The 13,564-nt window shown below is 35.9% G+C and overlaps 1 protein-coding gene across 11 annotated transcripts in view; it reads left to right on the top strand.

Annotated features, from left to right (window-relative positions):
* Positions 1–13,564, top strand: part of RBMS3 (RNA binding motif single stranded interacting protein 3) — a 1,441,154-nt gene that overhangs the window by 1,074,283 nt on the left and 353,307 nt on the right. The window lies entirely within an intron of this gene.

Genomic DNA, 13,564 nt, shown 5'->3' on the forward strand with positions numbered 1-13,564 from the left:
ACTGGGGAGGAATAAAGTAGGTAAAAGTTGTGGGTCCTGCTCTTTTGCTTTTTTACCTTATTACCTTATTATTTTTTAGCACCATGGTTCTTCCCATCATGCTTGTTCAAGTTATTTCAGAGGTTTTAATTTCTTCCAATATTATCAAATTAGAAGAAGAATGGACATCAGTATGAACTTCTTCCCACCCATACTTGAACAAGAATTTCCTCCTGCAGCACACCCAACTTATAGACTTTCAACATGGAGGAAGAGAAACCCAATCTATTTCAGTGTATTCCATTCCACTATTAGATAGCTCTAATCAAATGAAGGTTAATTTGTTTTTCTTAGAGCATCACACACAAGAATACTGAGTTCACATCTGGCCTTAGGCATTTACTAGCTGTGTGACACTGAGCAACTTGCTTAATGTCTGACTCTGTTTTCCCAACTGTAAAAAGGGAAGAAAAAAATAGTACCTATCCTAGGATTGTTGTGAGGATCAAATAAGATATTTGCAAAAGTGCTTGACCCAGTATTTAAATGATTAAACAACTTGTCCAGGGTCAAAATACAAAGCAGGGAAAAATAAAAACAAAAAGCTTGCTTTTCCCCCTGAAATTTCCCTGAAATTTTATGATAGTAAAAGAACTGTCAATTGAATAATGATTGATTGCCATATAAAGTCAGGCCCTTTTGAATAAAACTTCTGATAAGCAATTCCAGAGCTGAGATTCTGGGCTTTATGAAATTCACTTACATGTTCTTTCTTCCTGTCCAGATGATGTCACATCCCTTAAGGTGACCTGCTAGTTCTTGGTGCAGACTTGGGGGTCAATGTAAAATAATGAAAGAAAGCAAGACTAAATGGGGTTATTCCTCATTGCTACCTGTTAACCTGCTGCTGGCATAGGTGAACAACTTACTCACATCAGTGGGAATTTTTAAAAGAACATGCTTCTCAACTGATCAGAAACAAGCAATCATTAGAAAAGACGTTCTTAATCATTTTTATATCATGGATATCTTTGACAATCTGGAAAAGCCCAAAGAATCCTTCTCAGAAATTTGCTTTTTAATGCCTAAAGTAAAACATGCTTCTATGGTTAGTCATGCATGACTCTTCATGACCCCGTTTGGGGTCCATTAAGTTTCTGAGGCCAGATTTGAACCCACATTTCTCATTGGAATTCTAGCCACTGCACCATCCGGCTCCCCAAAGAAAATGCAAAATTTTACTAAAGAAACCAATTATATTGAAATATATGACATACACGAAGACATATATATATATCTACATACATATATATATATACACACACACACACACACACACACACATACAACATGGATCCTTGATTTAGAATAATATCAAATAGCTCAACACAACAGAACAGTATTGTTTTAGCCCTCCCTAACACTCTGAGACAAATGTTTGAGTCTATTATAGGTAATATCACACTGACCTAAAAGCTCACCTTCTAATGAGACAAAAATCTTGTATTTTAGCATATATCAAGTCACAGAAATCTAATTTCTACCAGATTCTGTCCCAACAAAGCCAAGACTAGTCTGAGCATTGTTTTGACATGTTGTAACTTACCTGTAATGTAACTCACCCTAAGCTATATAGGGCCTGTCCACTGTTTGGCATTTTAATCAGAACACCAATTACTTCAGTCATTTGTTCTTACATTAGCATAAGGGCTCTTTATTACCTTCAGCTCAGGAAATGACCTAGAGTGGCCTTGTAAGGCAGAATTAATTTGCAGAGGACTAGCTGAAACTTAGCTATCTTTTTAGCTTAATAACTTGAGAACTGCTTGTTTCCTTTGAAGTTAATAATACTTACCAAGTGAAAACAGTGTTGTTGTTTTTTTTTTTAATTCCCTACAAGGAGAGGGGACTGATTCCTGTATTGTTGCTTCATTGGAATGATTGTTTTTTGTGATTCTTTTTCTTGTTATGATAACAAAATGGAAGACATGCTTCCCTTGCGTGAATGGGGAGGCTAAAGATGTGAGGTTGTCAGATTTGGTGTTAGCAGCAGGGCTATTTTGGGATGAGAGTTCATGGTGAAAGTACTTGAAATATGAATTAGAAGCATCAGTTCCAACAGCCATAAATGTAAGTGCTGTGACTTTGGTTTAACCTTTTCTCACCACACTTTGCGATTTTCTGAAGAGGTGGATATGCAGAGTTCCATTTTAATTAGTTTTTCTTTCCTTAATGATCACCAACACTTGCTACGCAAAAGATAAAAAAGGTATTGCCACCAAAACATAAGGTATATCTTTTTGTGGTTGTCGACGCCGTGTAATCTTCAGTAGTTGGATCATTTCGGTGGTTTGGGCTGCCTATCTGATATGTGTGAAATAGAACTGTTTCTAATTTAAGTTACAGGTTATTACCATCCCTGGATTTGCTTCAGTGCCATTAATGAGGCTAGGAGGAATCTAAGAGCAAGGGCCTCTCACAGTCTTTCATTTATAGTAATACTATTCAAAGTTTCTTTATCAGAAAGTGGCTCTTTGTTTTGTTGTTCTTGCTGCCACTGCTCGTTTCTTAGTTTATTTTGCCTTAATTTGCTGATCCTGAGAAATGCCAGCTTGGTCTCCCTGGAGAGACCAAAACTAGATCATCTTTCTAAAGTCTGTACAAATCAATTCACCCAGAACCGGCCTTGTTATTGGGCTTTCTGGTAAATGGTCTGCACATTTTACTCTTCAAAGTCTAGTCACTGAGAAAAATAGGACTTGATCATTATCACGTAGTGTGGATACCTAGTAACCCCTGGTAGTAGATGTAGAAATAGAATTACACTGCACATGCCTCACTAAGGGCAAGAGTTTTCTGGGAGAAACATTTTTGCTTAATGACCAAGCAACAGTTTAGTTCTTGGGCTATAGAGAGTGAGAGATATTTTCTTTGATTCACATATCTTGATCAATATATATCATATATCATATATTAATATATATCATATATATCTATATGTATCATATATATCAATATATATCATATATATCAATTCTTTTGCGTATCTATTACCACATTAATGTTAACACTCCCTCCCTTGATTCAGATTGCAACACATCTATAATCTGTCCATCTTTTCCCACTCTTGTCTATGACTTCCCAGAAATCTGCCAAAGACAATCCACTTGACATGATTAAAGTCTCCTTCTAGCTTTCTTGAAATTTTAAACGTTAAAATAAAGCATATGATCTGTTCATTTGATTTTTATTCATTCCCAAAACATGATTCCCTAGTCTTTTTTTTTTTACCCTAACTCCTATCAAAATGCTTTGAAATTAATTAATCAATAAATATTTATAAAGCACTTACTATGTACACAAACAAAAACGAACCTATCCCTGTTTCTGAGGAATTTTCATTCTTCAGTACACTGAATAAATGGGTGGTAGAAGTTGGGAAACATAGCAACATCTGAGGCTCTTGGGGAGGATGCTGGAAAGGAGAAAAGTCAATCATTCACTGAATATTTATAAACTATTGTTTTCTTAAGGTTTCAAAGCTCATTGGAAAGGAGATAGTAAATGTCTGAGACAAATGCTTGATTCATTATATTAATTTCCTTTGTGTATTTAGAATCTGCTTAGGGATGCCTCAAAATATGAGTGATAAGGTTTTCCATGTTTATAAAAGAGAGTACTTGGCCACAGCATTGCCATCATTTCTATGCCCTACTTTTTCTTTTTTCCTATTTGATCGTAGAGTATAACTAAATGGCACATGACTGAAATTTGGCCAAATCAAATGTTTATATTAATTCTTGTTCATTCATTCGGTCCTTTAACAATTAGATTGACTAATCTAGTGCTTAGGAGGCACTGAACAAATCCTTATCAATTTGACTTGGCCATTTCAAAAAAAATCTGAACCTGTGATTTCATCAGTGCAGAGAAACAATGTGCAAATTTTGTCCTGCAGTGAAGATCAGCAACCCATCTTCAACTCGGATGTGTTGTTTTTACCCAGATTCTTGGTCTCCAAGAGCAACAACTAGCCTGACAATTAGGCACCTATTCAATATTGCTTTCTCTCTCTCTCTCTCTCTCTCTCTCTCTCTCTCTCTTTATTTATTTTTACTTCCACTGCTTAGTACAGTGCCTGGCCCCTAGTTGGTGTTTAATAATTGCTTGTTGACTTGACTGGGCCACTGAGAGATAAATGGTAGAGGTAGGGCCTGACTCCAGATCTACCTGCCTCTCTATTCTCTCTGTCCATTGTACTTCCAATGACAATTATATATTGAGTGTTCTCTTTGAGTAAGACACTGTGATAGGTCCTATTCATTGATTAGGATCAAGGACAGCTAGGGGGTTATTAATCCCAAGTACTGCTGCTTGTTTCTTTATTCACATTGTCATGTTAGGTGAATCGAGCAAAGTGAATTCCATTTGTTTTAAATGTATGAATATTTTATTTCTGTCTTCTCAAATCCAGGCGGATTTATGCTCTGGGCCATTTCTTTAGAAAAACTGATCAAGATTTATAATTCATAGAAAAAGCTATTCTGTTGAGAGTTGGGGAAATTATTTCTTGCTAAGAAACCATGTTCTAAAGCTTTTCAACAGAAACATCTGATGTGATATATTTCTTTCCCTCTCCTTATATCTCGTCATTGATTTCACTTCCTTCTACCACCTCCTGAAATAAGCATAAATAAAGATGTGTACTTACACATATATAGATATAAGTATCTACATACATGCATAGATTGTAAATATGGAAATATATGCATAGATGGATGTGTACATATCTTTATATGTGTGTGTGTGCATATATGGGTATATATATGTAGATGTATATAGGTCTATAGGAAATGCCTGACTAGGATAGAGGTTCATATTAGGAAATGTCAAATTTCATCAAGAGCATTGGATGTTATTAGATATCTGCTGATCAAGCCTCTTCTGATGGATTGAGGCACACATTTGCTCGGAGTATGTGCTTCCATTAGGTGTATATATATACACACATACAGTAAAATGTATTTCTGGGAGTAGCTAGAAGGTGCAATGGAGAGAGAACATCAACCCGGAAGTCAGGAGGACCTGATTTCAAATTTGGTCTCAGACACTTAACACTTCCTGGCTATGTGACCCTGGGCAAGTCATTTAACTCCAAATACCTCAGGAAAAAATGTATTTCTGTATGTATAGAGAGAGCTTTCTTTGTATAGTGTAAATATGAACATTATATGTATGCATTTCTATTGGTGTGTATTAAATGAGTCTTTATGGTATGCATTTACATGTATGCATAGACACGGATTTATGCTGATAGATGCAAATATATGTTTAATTTCAGTCTCATGAGTATTTAACATGAGGATAACATCACATTAGTACCTTATCAGTGGCTTAATTGCTTTTTTTTTTTTTTTAATGTACTACTCAGTGGTTTAACCCTTTATGAAGAACAAAGACCTAAGCTTCTCCTGGAATGACAGACTTGCCATCCATCCCTGTACACAAAATCTTGTTTCAGCTTTTTTCCTCATTTGTAATCTTCCAGTTTTTGCTAATTCAATCTTGGCTCTATGTAATATATAATAATAGCTTGCTTCATAACAACATAGATATAATATTATATACATATTGCATATATATATATATAAATATAATGCTTTAGGATTTGCTAGACTTTTCATGTGTTTTCAATTTATCCTTCCAAAAATCCTGTGAGGAAAGTGCCTTGATGATATCCATTTTACAGATGAGGAAGCTGAGACTTCAAAAAGTTAAATAATTTGCCCAGGGTCACACAGCTAGTAAGTACCAAAGACAAGATTTGGACTCATGTTTTCTTTCCTCTAAGTCTAGTGCTCTATCTTGCTAGTTTTGGGTATATGAATTATGGCACTTCTGGCTAGATTAATGTTGGAGAGAACATTGCTCTTGAGGAGGTTCCATGGAAAATAGAAATATAGAGAGGAAAGAAAGGTCTATTTTGCATCACTCTGATCTTTGTGGAAGGGAGGATAAGACAGTAAATATTAACTGTAACCAAGTAATCCCTTATATCTGATTTTACTGAAGCAAATCTATAATATATCTATGCCAAATTTATAGATCCTAAATTCATAGAACTCAACCACCAAGAAGTGGAAAAAATCATTTTTCTTCCATCTATATCATTTCACTTTGCTGCCTTGAACTGTTATTTAAACATATTACTGTCATTTCACTTTTTATCTAATTATATCTTGTCTCTCCAAGACAAGTGATAGCTCTTTGTTGATAAGAAGTATGCCTTAGTCATCTTTCCATTCTCATTTCTCAGGGCACTTCACCTTGTTGGATTGGAATCCTGCATTTGTCAAAGTGGGAAAAAAAATCAAAAAATCCATATGAAATCCATATTTCTTTTTCTTTTCTCCTTGTTCTTAGAGAGAGAAGTATTATGGTTAATGAATATGTGAAAAAAATTATTAAGTGCTTATTATGTGCCAAGCAGAGGGATATAAGCAGAAAACATGACATAATCTCACATAAGAGAGAATTCAATTGAAAGTCACATGAAGAGCTCTGGAAGTCCTAAGGATTCAGGGGCAGTGAGAATGGTGAGCCACAATAATTCTTGGTGTTTGGGACAGGAGGTGTTATAGATAAGTAATATGGCAGCACCCAATGGTATGGATAACATAGGGGCAGAGCAAGTGATATGTCCACTGCAATGATGAGAGTTGATGTCTACCATCACCCCCAAAGGACATAAGCAGTTACATCTCTCTTCTATATCTGTCTCATCCAGGATTAAGGGAAGACAGATAGGAAGAGGACCGCCATGGCAGGTCAAGATGGTTAATTTTAAAAGATAGACTTAGAAGATTCAGGTCTCTCCTTAGATACTGACTAGCTGTGTGGCCATTGGTTAGTCATTCCACTATCATGAATGAATGAATGGATGGATAATAGGTACATATAAAACATTTACTATGTCAACTACAATGCCAAGCACTGCAGATATAAATATGAAAAGATATAAATAAAAATATAAGATATATTATATTATATAATATAAATATATTTTATTTATATTATATATAAATATAAAAGATATATATATATATATATATACATACATATATATATATAGAGAGAGGAGACTAGATAGTTGAGGGAGTGATACCCCAGAAAGGATGTTTGAATCTGAAAAGTCACAGAGATGATGAGTGGAACGACTGAAACATTGATTGACATTTCTATTCCAGAAATAGTGGTAGAATTGATTTGATAGCAGTTCCCAGAATAAAAGGGGAGACAAGAGAGAGTCTGAGAACCAGGAAGCACCCAGCATGGGAGCAAATTGTTTTGTGGAATTGAAATCAGAAAGGGCAGCAAATGTAGATTGGAGTGAACCAAAAACTCTAGATCCACAGGCAGGTCAGATGTCCCTGCCCCCAAACTGCAAGGATAGAGAGAATGAGGACCTTTTGAAAGGACTTGGTGAATCTCCTTCCCCCCCTTCTCCATCGTGTAATCAAACTGTGTTGTTGCATGAATAAACTGGGCATTAGGATGCCTCCTCAGAGCCACGTGATTTCCCTTTACCGGCTCAGATGAAGTGTTTCTGACCAGTCTTTTGTCTAGTTGGTGTGCCTTAATCAGAGAGAATGTCATTTTGAATCAATTACTAAATGCATTGAGCGTTTTTCATATCATCAAGATTGGGGGTGGGATGGAGGAGAGTGACACTTTTGTTCTTTGAAAACACACACACGGACACACACACACACACACACACACATAACAAACACCATCCTTTCTGTGTCCATCTCTGTTTGTTATTGTGAGACATGACAGTAATCTGAAGAAAACCAGCAGGATTTAATCTGACAGCCCAGTCAGGGAAGAGTGCCACCAATCTCATTACCCAGTAATCTAGTCAGAATGGGAGTAATTCTAGGACTTTCTCAGGCAGCTAATCACATTTCCTGTGCATTAGCAGCCACACAGGGAGAGCTTTCAGGGATGAGCTTTGGGGCCACTCTACATGGCAGCAAGCCTCCAGGCAGCCACGTTCTTTGTTGTTGATTTTTCTGGAGGTCCATTCTTTTTGTCTGTTGCTTCCTCACCTTCTTGTTCTCCCCTCTCATCAGTGATGTCTTTTTAGTTCAGCCCCAGTTACTTCCCTTGGCCAGAGTTCTCAGCTTTCTTTCAGGATGAGGGAGAAAGAGGAAAGAGGAAGAGGATGATCTCCCAGGCAGAGACTTTGCAGGTTTTGTCCCAACTGAAAATGCATACAAGACTGACAAAACAGACTTCATGGGAACCAGTGATCCTCAAAGGAAACACTGCCATTTTCCTAGGAACAATTTTCAGACATGTCTGAGAGGCAACTTAGCTTAAGGAGGGAGTTCTTAACCTTATTTGTGTCATTAGACCCCTTGATAGTCAGTCTGGTGATGATTATGAGCCCCCTTTGAGAATTATATTTAAAATAAATATAAGAGTTTGCATAATATTACAAAGAAAACCAATTATGTTGAAATAAAGCCTGCAGACAGGAAGAGTATGCTCATGGGCAATTTAGTTGTAGGTCTAGAAACTGCAATAGTTAGTATTGCAGTACAATAGTACTATTGCAGTTTCCAAATAGCATAAATTATATTTAGAGATTTCTATAACTGTAATGTGATTTGAAAAGATCTGTGATTTCTCTTGGTCACAGGTAACTGATATTACTGTTTCTCGCTGCTTATATTCATAAATGAAGGAATTGCTAAATTTCAGTTGGAGGTTAATGAAAATAAAGGGTTTTTTTTCCTGTCTAAGGTCATGGATCATTTGTAATCTACCTATAATCCCTAGGTTAAGAACCCTTGAATTAGAGTATAAATGATTTACTGGAGAGAAAAATCATGGAAGGAAAAATAATAGAAATGTATTTTATATATGATAATTTAGGAGAGATAGTGTGGCACATTGGCTTAAAAATTAAAAGCTTGTTCACTCTTACACATGCCAATGTTGTTATTATGTAATGAGCCTGGTCAAGTTATTTAACCTCTGTGGGTTAGAAGTGCTTTCTTAAAATTATAAACTGTAAAAGAGGTGTGGATCTGTATTGGTAAAGGGATTTTCCAGATTAGAAATTCCCTATGCCCAGTGAAATCACAAGTCTATTTCAGAAACAAAACATGGCCTTTCCAGAAGAATGGTTATCATGATTTTCTTAGTTCCCAGAGAAAGAGTAAAGGAGATGGAGGCAGTGCAATAGGTAGCAGGCAGAGAGTTCAGGTGTCAGGATGGATGAGATATGAAATCTAGCCTGGTCGAGGGCCAGCTAGATAAAGTGCTCTGTGTGAGTTGGCACTGAGTCACCACTCAGGAAGGCTCAGACTGTCCAAAGCATTGGTGGGAATTCAGAAGCTGATTGGATAAAGTCCACTGTGCTTCTTGGAGATCTGAATGCATCAGGAAGATTTCAGCAATTCCTTTGCATGAACTTTGTGTCTTCCTATTTATCCACTCGTGTATTAGTCTCGTTCAGCTATGGAACATACGTTCTTTGAGGGATATTTCTGAGTTGCTGTTGGCTTTCTATGAATATGATTGGTCCTTGCATGAAGTAAACACCTAATAATGCTTGTGGGATTGAACTGGAAGCTAAAGCTTAATGAATTAATTAAGAAGAAAAATAGGAAGAATTTTAAGAATCTTCACTGATAGGCAATTAATTTACCTCATCCTAGCTATGTTCAATCTGAATTTATTATTGAAATTTTAACTGCCAAGGTTCGTGATTTCTAAGAACAAAATGTAAGTGTGTATGTATATGATATATATGTATGTATGTATGTATGTATGTGTATATGTGTATATACCCACAGGCTATATTGAAAAGGTAGTTTCCCAGGGCTATCCTTAAGATGGGGCAACTGGTATTTTCCCCTAAGGCATCAAAATTTAGAGGGTGCAGGGAATTAGTACCTTTAACAGAAACAATTAGCTTAACACTCAATTAATAAGAAATATTACATAAAATGGATCAAGAGGTATTATAAATAATGTCCATTTTACCACAAATCTCCCTTGTTATTTAACTACATTCATTTTAGTTGATATGATCTTCATAATGGGAATTTACAAAGCTTCTTTGGAAGCAAGTTGCCTACCACTCCACCCTATGCCCAAAATACATATAAACTTAAAACACTGGCTATCATCCCAGTCTCTAACGTGATTATTTTCTTTGATAAGTTAGATAGGATGTGGCTTGTGCTTCCCAGAATAATCTCCTTTGTTCATTGATCATGGATTTTGTTTTGTTTTTTCTTTGTCCACTTTCAAAATGAAATATTGATCAATTAATCAATAAACATTCATTAAGCACATATCATGTGCCAGGCGTCGTACTAGGCTGTGTAAAACAGTCTTTGGCCCCAAGGAGTTTATATACTAGAAGATGCAATTAATATGTCCAACAATATACAAATAAGCAAAAATTATGCAAGATCCCCTTTGGGAAGTGATTCTACAGCATTGTAGTGTCTAATTCTCATATGCAGATTTCCCAAGCCATGCCTATGAAGAGTTAGTAGTTAGCCACCTCTTTATGTCTGTCTGTCACCTCATCTCTGGGTTCCTGACTTTTTAATAAGTGTTGTAAGCCCGCCCGAATTCATCTTTTGAAATCTTGGTGAAGTGCACTTTCTGTACACGTAATTGTAAGGTTGATAAAATACTATTTCAATGTATTGACAATACAACCCTTGTTATTTGTATAGCATCATTCATCTGAGAAAGTACTTGGAGAAAATTCACGCTGTGAGATTTGATCTCTTTGGAAATTTCCCTTCACAACAGACCAATCCTTATGAAAATGAAATAGTTTTTATTTTCCTATTTGGCAAGATCTTCTAGTACTTCCAGGATCTTTCAGTCTCTAATTGGCTTTAGTGAAAAGAACATAAATTCGCATCTATCTCTGAACCTCAATGGATGTTAAAACAATTCAGTAATGTGGGAGATGTGTGAGGAAACCTGACTTTTAAGGCTTCATGAAGCAAGTAACTTTTAGATATTTGTGATTAAGTTCCTTTCAGTGTATGAGAGACCCAAGGTCTTGAATTTACTCCAGTGATTTTCATCTGTTTGTCAGTGTACATTTTGATTCCTCTGTTCAAATTAATATCTGCTGAATGAGCTGAGCTCTGTAAGAAGTTCACCATTGTGTTTTATTCATTCTTTGCCAGAGTGTCTGGTGCTGTCCAAGGAATGTTCCTCCACAAATAGGGCTTTGTGTCAAGGAGGAGAATGAAAGTCCTTAGCTCCAGTCTAAGCATGTACAGCCTGCCCTCGATGAAGCTCATTTCAGTAAAAAGACTTTGAACTTGGGAAAATGAGTATGGGTTTGCAATTTCAAATTTTGATCCGATGGGTAGAATACCCTAATTTTTTTTTCTTTTATCAATTTTTCCCTCACTCATTATTTTGTATCACTTTTCATTTGCTTTAAAAGGGAGGAGAAAAACAACAATAATGGGTTGTGTATTTTGTAATGAAAAGTGGCCTGGGAGAAAGAATTCAGAATTTGGAAATGGGGGGTCCCAACTTCATGTGTGACATTCACCAAGTCACTTTACTTTGGTGAATTAAATTTTCATCATATGTGGTTTTTCGAGGAATATTTATATGTGAAGAAGAACTTGGCTTAATTTGAAGCTTTCATTCCTATGGAGATAAGCTTTGGAATGTTATACAATATTATTTCAGTGAAAATATTATTCCTGATCATAATGCAGAGAGCCATAAATAAGAACAGAAGGTTTGAGCATGCTCCCATAGTACTCCCTTCTCTTCCCTGAGAGATCTCAGCTCACCAGTTTGGAACAGTCATCCCTTTCTTGCTCCTGGCGGTCTTTCCACTGCCCTGCCTGCTTCATTCCTCCTCAGTGACCTCCTCCTCTTTTTCATATCAAAGACTGTCACTCCCACTCTTTGATAGGCCTTTGACCCAAATGGCATTTCTTATGTTTGGCCCAGTTTTTTGCATATCATTTTAGTATCTTACAACAGCAACTCAATGTCCTGATGCATGAACTAACTCCAAATATAAGCTGTAAATGAAGATAAGATCTTTTTCAGTAGGAAAGAAAAATAGATATTTATATCTTATACATACATAAATAGTATATGTGATGTTTATTGTGAATTATATGCATATATTATATACATATATCAAATATATGCTGTTCCTAAAACCTTTGGGATTTTAAGGCTGTAATAGGTTAGCTATATTCTATCCTTTTCAAACTGCACTGTAGACCTCCTCTACTATAACCTCTGCCCAAAGTAAGGAGGACCTTTGTCTTTCTCCATCATTTCTCAGCTCCTTTTTACGTGTGCTCTTCCCATACTAAAATGTAAGCTTTTTGTGAAATGGGACATTTTTTTTTTCTATTTTTATTCATATCCCCAGCATTTAGCCTGGTGCTTGATACATAGTAGGCACTTAATAAATATTAAGTGACTGACTGCGTAGCTTATTTGTACCAAGATTTTTGGAACACCCTTTATATACATGGATAGATGATAGGTAGGTGGTTAAATGGATAGATGGATGAATAAATAGATGAATCCATAGATGGATAGATAGACATAGACTGTAAAAGAAGTCTCATTATCTCAAACAATATAAAAGTATTCATTTTTTTCCTCAAACAGGCCCTTTTGATTTGAAGCCACTCTAAGAAGTGCTTCAAGATTCAGTATATGATCATTTTATACTAAATGAAAATCTGGGTGTGAATTTTACCATTTGCCAGCTTTACTTTTTATCATTCAGCAAGTGGCTTTCCATCTTTGAGCCTGTTTTCTCATCTGTATACTCAAGAGATTAACCAAGTAGGTTGAAACCATTTTTGCATGGCCTAGACAAGATTTGAAGTCTGGTGAAATTTAGAGAGCATTTCTTAGATATATCTTTGAAGTTGGAGGATGGATGCTTTTAATCAAATCTCATCATATGAACTTGCCCCAATTAAATGAAATCATTCCAAAGTTAGATTTGGATCCTTGCTTCAAGGGAGCAGAAGAGATGCCCTCTTGGAATTCTGGTTTTTCAATTCACTATTACAAAGTGACTAAATTGTCACCTGATGTGTCTGGTTAATAAATCTATTTAATTTTGATTTCAGATAAATAGGGACTAGGGAACAGTCGGTGGGGGAGGTGATTTTATTTATTTTTATGTGAAAATTATTTCTATGTCAAGCTGTCTAAAGACATGTGTCTCCTTCTCCTTTGCACCATACCTGATATTCCCTTTCTCGCAACAATAAAGGGCCAGATCTTTGAGACTGTAAACTGTAAGAAGGCTCTGCAGCCAGTGATTTCAAGATGGTGAGCTCTTTGAATGAAGGAAAAGCTGTCAGACTAAAGTCATTTTGATCAATTGTTCACCATTATCTCTCAAACTAAGAAGAAAAGAAATTGTTTTTACCTTCAACTATAACAAAAATAGCAATAATAACAAAAGCTGGTATTTATATAGTGTTTTAAGTTTTGCAAAGTGCTATACACATTATTGTATTTGATCTTATGA

The sequence above is a fragment of the Sarcophilus harrisii genome, chromosome 5 (assembly GCF_902635505.1).
Source record: "Sarcophilus harrisii chromosome 5, mSarHar1.11, whole genome shotgun sequence".
NCBI classification, from domain to species: domain Eukaryota; kingdom Metazoa; phylum Chordata; class Mammalia; order Dasyuromorphia; family Dasyuridae; genus Sarcophilus; species Sarcophilus harrisii.